Source organism: Chenopodium quinoa, unplaced genomic scaffold (genome assembly GCF_001683475.1).
Source record: "Chenopodium quinoa cultivar QQ74 unplaced genomic scaffold, ASM168347v1, whole genome shotgun sequence".
Lineage (NCBI taxonomy): Eukaryota > Viridiplantae > Streptophyta > Magnoliopsida > Caryophyllales > Amaranthaceae > Chenopodium > Chenopodium quinoa.
The window spans coordinates 892,545-902,400 of record NW_018744080.1 but is presented as its reverse complement, the minus strand read 5'-3'; positions in this window follow the sequence as shown (position 1 = coordinate 902,400).

Here is a 9,856-nt window from a genome sequence, read left to right as displayed (position 1 = left end):
ATTTAACTTCAGCAAATATACTTTTGTTTTAGTAAAAATAATTTGAGTTCAGCAAAAATAAGGTGAAGTGAACTTGGCCTAAATGACCATTAAAAATCCAATATGTCAATATACAACTTGATATGTATTGATATTATGGAATAAAATACAACATTATATATTATATTTTAAAATAGAATCATCAAAGGTCTATGATGAATGAACAAATGTAATTTATTTTTGAGCATTTTCTACTATGTGAATGAACATACATTAATTAATATATGTGTGCATATACATGTATCCAAATGAACATGTATGTATTAATATTCAAAAAAACATCTATCATTGTTAAAGTTAAAATGTATGTGGTATAATATTTAAATGATGTTCATGAGCATACATTAATTTAATATGAAGTTGAACATGTATTTTTACAGTTTATGTAAATATCTTTTATATGAGAATGAACATGCATATATTTAAATTCAAACGAATATTTGTTCAGTCTTAAGAAAAAGACAACCCTAATCTAAGGTAAAAATGTGAATTATCATATAATATTAATGTCATAATGAACATTTATCAAAATAAAAATGAACATTCATCAAATTGCAATTGAACATTCATCAAAAATAATTTTCACTACGAAATAAATTTATAATTTTTTAATCCTATAAAATATATATTTATAATTCTGTAATCCTATAAAAATATATCAAATTATCCAGAAATAATTAGGACATTTATATTTAAAATTTGAATTTTCAACATTTTGTAATCTAATCATTCTATAAGAGCAACTCCAATGGTTGCTTTTAGGGGACTAGTTTGCAATTTTAATAATTTTCAAGCTAATAACCAAACCATTGGAGAGTAGTTTAATAATTAGCTTGGCCAAGCTAATGCCAAGAAAATTAGCTTTAGCTAAGCTAATTAGCTTAGAAATTAATTGTCTCTAATAAAAGACAAATTATTTAAAAATAAAGCTGAAAAATCTAAATGCTAATTAGCTTAATCATTGTGGCATAAATTAGCTTGAAGGAAGAATAACTTTGCAATCCTAGGTGGCATGGCAAGCTAATTTGGCAGTTAGCTTGCCGTTGGAGTTGCTCTAAATAAACATGAAGTTCTTCAAATTTGAACATTTATGATATATATAATTTTCTAATCGAAATCCACTGAGTCACAATTTAATTCACAAATAAGTAAATTTAAATTAATAATTGATTCAATTTCAACTATCCGATTTCAAGATCACTACTAAAATTCGGCTAAATTGTGACCGTTTTTTCTACGACTGTCACTAAAACGGTCGCAAATTTTGAAATCAGCGACAGTTCTTTTTGCAATCGCAATTTTGTGACCGGTTTAAAGACGGTCGCAAATTTACGACCGTATTTTACCAATTACACCGTCGCAAAGGTATTTGAATAATTGTTTTTTTTTTTTAAAAACCATGTGGAAAATAATTCAAAAATAAATAAAATAGCTACGACGGTCAAAAGCGGTCGTTGATTCGTTATTTGCGACTGTTTTTAGTGGTCGTAATTAATTTTTTTTTTTTTATTAAAATCGGGTATAAAAGAGGTTCTCAACTCACCGTTACCCTAATTTTTTCTAACTCAGTTGCTCTCTCTTCTTTTCCCTTCTCTCTCTCTCTCACTCTCTCTTCTTACGCCACTCTTTCTCAATCTTTCCTAAACTCCTCTATTTCCTTCTCTTCTTTCTCACGCCCCTCCTCTCTTAGCTTCCACCTTCATTCTCCTCCATCCACTACTAGAAAATAGGTCATTTTTCGACGGCACCGTTCCGACGGACACTAAAATCCGTCGGAAAGTACGAAATTTCCGACGGAATTTTAATCCATTGGAATTTTGTCTACTTCTGACGGAAAATCCGTTGGACATATTATATTTTACGAAGGATTTTAAACCCTTTCCGACAGTCACAAAATTAACCTATCAGCCTCAATTAGTAACTTATCCCAAGTCTAGCTTGAGGGAGCCATCTATCTTGGTGTTCTCTATGGTTTGTGATGATGTTTTGGAGAAGATTAATTTGAAGCTTGAAGGTTATTTTTGCTATATGATCTATTTTTTAAGCTCTTATAGTTTGTTATAAAAAAAAAAAAAAAAAAAATCAGCTTCTTGAAGGATAAATAAAAGAGCTTCAAAAATAAGAATGGTGCGATGAATTGTTATGTAGGGTGAATAAGGTGGTAGTTGCTCTCAATTCAAGTTATGTTTGGAGTGTGTATTCTTGTGAATCAGTTCGATGGGATTTTGATGTGTATTGTTCATTTTTTATGGCTTCCCCAAGGGACTATATTTACCTACAGTTTCCAAATTTTCCTACCCATTTTCACCCGACCTACATTACAAGCTTGAAAAAAGACCTTCTGACCTTCGTGCATAGTGTTGTGTTCATGTAAAACGAGTCTTTTGTCAAAATGCTGGAGTATGTGTCACATTTCGAGTTGACTTTTGACTAGGTTGAGCGGCATCATTACCCTTTAAACACGCGTGTGTTGTGAGAATGGGGGGTTATCATTATTAGTGGGGATGGAGAGAGATCGGGCTCATCTTTAGCTCGCCACATAAAATTGTGCGGAGTGACCACTAAGTGAGATATTCTAGTCATCGATTCCTTATGTGTACATGGTTGACTCTGTTTGATGGCCATTCAGGTTGATTGATAGTCTGAATGAGGTGATTGGTTGGCTAAGATGCTTGTGTGTCCGATTTCGATTTTGAGTATGGTATTTTCAAATGTATTATAGGGTGAAGTATGTTTATTTGGTTGTTGCTAGTCATTGATTGTCTTGCTTGAGGGCAAGCAAGAAGTTAGCTTGGGGAAATTTGATGTAAACGTTCTATATCATGTTTTACCCTCATTTTATAGTTATTTCCGTATGGTTTTTGAGCTCTACGGAGCTATTTCTCGCTAATACTCTCTTTTCTAGTGTGGCTTGGTCTATTTAATTGATTTTATAGGCACTTGAAGATTTTTGGATGATTTGAACTTGTTTTGGATAGCTATGAGAGCTTATCAAGATGGAGGAGAATTTTACCCGTGTTCGCCCTGGAGGGCAACATTGCCCTGGCAGCCAAGGCGAAGAAGGAAAAGAAGACAAGTCATGAGAAAGAAGTGAAGAGTTCAACTTCCATCCGCCCAGACCGGGCAACATTGCCTTGGCAGATCGGGCGGACAAAAGCACTACATATGAAAGATTTCTTGAATTCGTAAGGTCGTTTTTGCTTCTCGCGCCCGACCGGGCAGCCTTGCCCGGTCAGACCAGGCGGAGTGTTGAAGACCCGTTTTCCTATTTTTTCGGGATTTCTTAACCAAGGGATATAAATACCCTTTGTAAACCCCGACTAAAACATACTTAGTTATTATATTCTAGCTTTTAAACAATTTTAGAACCCTAATATTCTCTGTAGAGTCTAGATCTAGATTACATTTCACTTTCAAGTTTTAATCCTTGTTCATCAACAATTGGTACTTTTCTTCATTCAAGCAATTGGTATTCATCTTATTTCTTCTTTTACTTTTAATTACTTATTAATCATGTTTTCTTCATTGATTATTGTTTTTGTTTTCGTTAATATGTGTGAGTAGTTTTCTTATTCCAAGATCTAGCGGAACCCAAATATAATTAATGCATGATTTAATTCTTAAATTCTCTAATAATAATTGTAATTGATATGCTTAATTGATTATGCTTATGCCAATACTATATTAGGGATAATTGGTATTGTTATTAATCCTTTGATTTAATCGCAACCGGAGTTGGGTTTTGACGGATTTGAATAAATCAATTAAGGATTTGAAGTTCATCACGGGAGTAGTTGAATGGATGATTAGGAAGTTAGAGTAATGTGCTCAAGGTCTTTAATTTACATGATTCCACGGAAGTAGGCTTGATTGTGATTAGAGAAGCCATTGAAAACTCGGGAGAGACCATTGGTATTATTCATGGATTACTTTTCCTCATTAATCAATTGAATTATGTGTTAGGGGTAGAACAACTATTGCATTAATTGTATTCGTGGTGATGTTTGATCTTTGATGTTTTTAGCATTGAATTGTCATATTGCTTTGTTTTAGTCGTTTTAATTAGTTCTTTAGTTATCGATTCTCATTTACTTGATTTGGGTATTTGCTTAGTAATTGCTTGAGTCTATTTAATTAGTTGAACCATAGTCTCTTGGAATCCGACCCTTGCTTGCCCGTCTACATAGTAGTGGTCTAGTAAGGTTTATTTTTGTTAGGTACGCGACACGCCTATCAAAGCTCAAACCCTTGATAAGCCCCCAAGGTGTACAACTTTGCTATTGAATATTTGTATTTTCATGCTTGAGGTTTTCTACTCTTTTTTAGCTCTTTTTTTTGCTTTAGCATTTATTTTATTTTTACAAGTGTGGGAAATCCCGATCATGCGGTTTATCACTCACTTGGCATTCATGTTTCTCACGCACGGTACCGAGCACTCAATAAGAGACGCAATCTGAGACGTGTTCATATCAAAGATATTGGAACACTTGCCCTTTTGTACACTTTTATTATTTTTTTGGGAAATTCTCTTTGGTGAACTCCAACTTTTTAAATTTCAAAGTGGTAAACATTCTTAAAGTTTATTGTCAATGGTAAACCTTAATTAGCTAGCCTAATGCATTGGTAACATTATTGATGATTTTATGTAATTATTTAGCTAACCCTAGTTAATTGCAACACTAATGACTAATCTAACCTCATAAAATAAAATTAATTAAATAATTATTTTAAATAATAATAAAAAAAAACAAACTCCTCCCTTACCCCACCTAGCCACCACCAGCAGCTCCTCCCTCTGTCGGCGGCCAAGCGCCCCACCATTCCGACATCCAGCCCACCCCTACCCCCGCCGGCACCGGTGACCCATCCCCCCTACCCTCTAAACCCATCACTCGCGCCGGTGACCCATCCCCCTACCCACCACCCGAAACTCCCAGATACCCAACCCGAAACCTCACTCAACACTCCCCCACCATGTTAAAACCCAAATCCGACCCTTTCCCACCCTCAAAACCTTGGGCGACGAAGTTTCGAGGGTGGGGGAGGGCCTGATTCGGAGTTCAAAGTGGTTGGGGAGGGTTTTTTACGGATTTCGGGTTGGGGATTTGGGGGTTTTGGTTTGGGTTTTTTGGTGGTTTTAGGTAGGGGAGAGGGAGGCTACGTCGCCAGCCATGGTGGAGAAGGCCGAGCGTCTCCGACTAGAAGGTAGGCGCCTGGACGCCGACAAGGAGAGGGTTGCCGCCGGTGGTTAGGGGGTCTGGGAGGAGTTTGGTTTTTTTTTTTTTTTTTTTTGTAAATGGTTGAGTGTAGTAATTAGGGGCTTCTTAGTCATTTCGATTTTTTTTAAAATTTATTAGCTAACCATGATTAAAAAACCAATTAATTATATCAACAATGTTACCAATGCATTAGTAAAGCTAATTAAGGTTTTCCATTGATCATAAATTTTAAGATTGTTTACCACTTAGAAATTTAAAAAGTTGGAGTTCGCCAAAGAGAATCTTATTTATTTATTTTGATCTTTTGAAATCACTCAAGCTTTTTTTTTAAAAAAAATTGCATAAGTTGCACACTGCCCCATCCCAAGGTTAGGCAGATGTAGGTTGAAGAAAGAAAGGTCTATCATTAGACGAGGCTCAAAGTGGTTTATCAAGAAGAGATTGTATATTTGAAGGGTGAAAGGTAATATGATGTGGCTACAAGGGGTGCCTCAAATCATTGGTATACCTTGTGCTTAGTTTGAAATGGATTTTTTTTTTTTATTTTTTTTTTTTTGCAATGAAATGTGATGATCATATGTAAGGAAATAAAATGCTCATTTTATTAAAAGGAAAAAGGAAAAAAAAACTCTACAAAATGAATCTAAGGAAAGAAAGGTGTCTATACTAGACTTATTGGGGAAAGGGTAAATAAAAAAGAGAAAAAAAGATCATGAAATCTTATCGTCGAAGCTTGCCTCTTGTCCCTTGGCTTATCATCACTTTGTGTTCTTGCCGACTGGAGGTATTGGAAGTCCGTTATTGTCGATCAAATATTAGATTGCTTCCTTTAGCTTCCAACAGCTCTCAGTAGTATGACCCCTACCTTGATGGTACCTGCAGCGTACATTTGGGTTCCAACTAGGCAATCTCTTCTCAAATGGGGGGTCTTGAATGGGTCCTATAGGAGTAATGAGTCCCTTTGCATGGAGTCGATCGAAAGCATCATCGTAGCTAATTCCAATAGGGGTGAAATCCTTTCTTAGTTGCTTTCTAAATCCTCGATTATCCATGGCTAAGATTTCATTAAGGTCGAAAGTACCAACACTGTTACTAGAGTAGGTGTTTTCGGAAGAAGAAGGATAGTCGTTCTTCTTTCCTTTATAGCCGCTGTTGTTATTGTTACTAGTCTTGGACTTCTTGTCGCGCGGAGGAACATGAAGGTGATTTGAATCAATGAGGTCTTGAACACGATCTTTGAGGGCGAGACATGCTTCGATGGTGTGACCACGACCTTTATGGTATTGGCAATAAGAATTTGGGTCCCAATTAGGATACCGTTTTTCAGGCGGAGGGTCTTGACTGGGACCAATGGGGTGAATGAGACCTTGATCGTGAAGATAGTCAAAAGCTTCATTGTAAGTCATTCCTATTGGTGTGTATTCTTCAATGGTCCGTTTTGCCCGTGGCTTAGGAGCATTGAGTTCTTCATTAAATCCTTGGCGAGAATTTTGTTCGATAACCATCACCCGATTTGCTAATGCTTCTACCATATTTAAGAGCATGGCAATGACATCTTGCAGTTTTCGAACGTCCTCTTTTAGACTTGACGAGTCTTCCCTGGTATTATCTAAGAAAATACTTTCATCCTCCTCGATCATGGCCACTTCATCAAGAGAGGTTATATAAGCTGTCTCGATCATGGGCTCACCTACATGTGTGATAAGGAGTGAAGGATCAAAGGATGTTTGATCTTCTGCGATGGCTAGAATCTCGAAAGTTTTATTATCATCAATCTGATCTTGAATAGCTTCTTTGAGTTTCCAACACTCCTCAGTATCGTGACCCTTTCCTTGGTGATATTTGCAGTGCTTATTAGAATCCCACTTGGGTGGCCTGGCTTCTGGAGCTGGATCTTTGATAGGCCTTATGGGCATGACTAATCCTTGATGGTGTAGGTTCTCAAAAGCTGTTTCATAACTCATACCAAGTGGAGTGAATACTCTTTTCGACCTTTGGATTCGTGATTTAGAGGTGTTCATAGCATGTACTTCATTAATGGGAGAGGAAGAAGAAGGATGGTCGTTCTTCTTTCCTCTCGCACTATTATCTTTCAGAAGGTCATCTTCAATGTCAATGCCTATATTTTATACAGCCTTGAAAGTATTCAAGTTGTGTTGGTATTTTAAGTGCTTTGAATACTTCTCTTGGAGATTCTTGATAAATATCCTCACATATTCTTTTTCGGTAGGAACCTTAACCATATTAGTAGAAGTTTCCCTCCGTTTGTTGAAGAAAGAAGTGAACCCTTCGTTTTCTTTTTGTTTTAACATCTCAAGTTGTCTATGGTCTGTTTCGTCTTGAATGTTGCACTTATATCTATCTATGAAAGCGTTTGTTATCGACTCCCAAGAAGAGGTTTTCTCTTTGTCAAGGGAAAAGAGCCATTGTTGACAAACAGTCTCAAGAGATAAAGAAAACAAAGAATGAAAGACTTTCTTATCAATCCCCTTAATGTTCATTATAGTTTCAAAAGCTCTTCGATGAAAGTAAGGGTTATCTGTTGCCTTGAATTTTGGGATGTCGTTGGCGTTGAACTTATGCGGAAGAAGTTCCTTGTCCAGCGAGACCCCTTGTGAACTAATGCCTTGGAACTTGTAGTCATTAGATAGCTTGCTCAAGATTTCTTGCATGAGCTCCATTTGTTGTTGCTTCATAGGGTCATTGATTTTGAGGGTTAAAGCCGTTAACACCTCAGTGACATCAGTCAATTGGTTCCTAAGTTCATTAACTTCTTCTTGACTTTCCATTACTTTCTTAGCCTTCCTCTTTTGACGAATCGGTTTATCAAAAAGTAAGACTTGAACAAATGTGTTGTCCTTGATTAATCGCCCTTCTCTCCTTGACCAAGTACTGTGGAAAGGGAAATTAGGGACATTCACTGTTAATTATTTGTCTCAACTGTATTCAACATGCATAGATGAAAGAAGGTAGGAAGAATGAATGTTGTGATGGGAAGAAAAATGATGTAGATGGAGAGATATGAAAAATTAGGAGTAGAATGTACCCCCAACTCAAATGACTAAAAAAACCGACTCATGCATGAACCTAAGACATGGTCATGGTGATATATACTCAAAGTGTGTGCTAAGACTAATGAGTGTAATGAGTGTAGGTGACATATTAAGACTCTTGTGTAAGACCATGTGGTTAAACTATGTGACTAGACTCAAGCAAAGACTAAGTTAAGACCTCACGTATATGCATTAAACTGGACAGGTTGTGGTATTTTAGTCATAACTTCTGATCTGTGACTCTGATTGGGATGAAACTAACTTCAAAATTAAGAATAAACTCGGGGCTACAGATCCATAGGTTTTACGACTCGTATTTCTTCCTAGAACTCCGTCTATAACCAAAACAAGTTGACGTTTGTGTTGTATACGGGAATAAAAATCCGGGTTGACTTAAAGGGACTATAACTCGATTTTAGACATATTTATTAGCTCAAATTAATTAATTAATTAATTAAAAAAAGTCCTTTAGTCGTTTAATTAGTTTATTTAGGCTTAATCACAAGTCAAACAAACGGTTAGGAAAAACACAGAGTATGCACTAGCAAAGAATGCGCAAGTAGTCAAGTAGTCACAATATGATGCAATGAGTTTGCAACCTAACCATGGCTCTAGTTCTCTAAAGTTGGGGATATGGGTTAGTCAATAAAGGGTCCATGGTTAACTGTCAGGATGCACCGCACGGAAGCCTAATCGTGAAGGGTTGGCACGAGTGGATGGGACACCGCGAATTTAGAAAAACTCGCTTCCATGGTTTGATGAATTCAACATTCTCGGATGTACCCTTTGTTGCTCAGAGCGTTTAATCAGGTAGATGGAGCATGAATTCCCAGAGGGTTATGTCCATATGTAGAACACATATGGGTTTCAGAAAAGTGAGAAAAACTCAATCAGGAAGTAGGATCGAGCAAACAGTGCTAAAAACTGGTCAAAATTAGAACGCATATTTCTGACTCAGTATTGGAAGAACTTGGCGCCAGCAAACAGAGTCCAGAGCCACCTTTTGGCTTTAGCGCCTGGCGACAGAAGCCGTCGCCTGACGCTAACGTCAAAATGTTGGCGCTAGTCTTTGTTCGCTGACGCTAGTTCCTACATGCCTCAGCAACTTTCTGTGCTCGATAAAATTTTCCAGTTTCGCGCAGCATTATTTCGATCCTAGTTGTGAAAGATATTCCTCAAATTTCCTACGTGTAAAAGTCCTATGTTTTTAACTCATTACGGATGGTCTTTCCAATGAGATCTTTTTTATGCATATGACGATAATGTTAATCAAATTACGCACATGAAATACTTAGAAATTTTCGAGTCTCATCCACTCATTCTAAATCATTGCCGAAATAAATTTCAGGAATTAAAATAGAAATCCTCCCCAGTGGAGTCGCCAAAAAACTGTAGGGAATATTTCAAGCATTATCCCTAGCTTGAACCCCACTGTGATCATACACTAAAGTACGGTGGCGTCCAAAGGGAAAGAAGATAGAGCAAAAGATTCGCCAACAAGTTTTAGGAACTTGTAAACCGTTCACGAAGTGAAGGTTACACCCC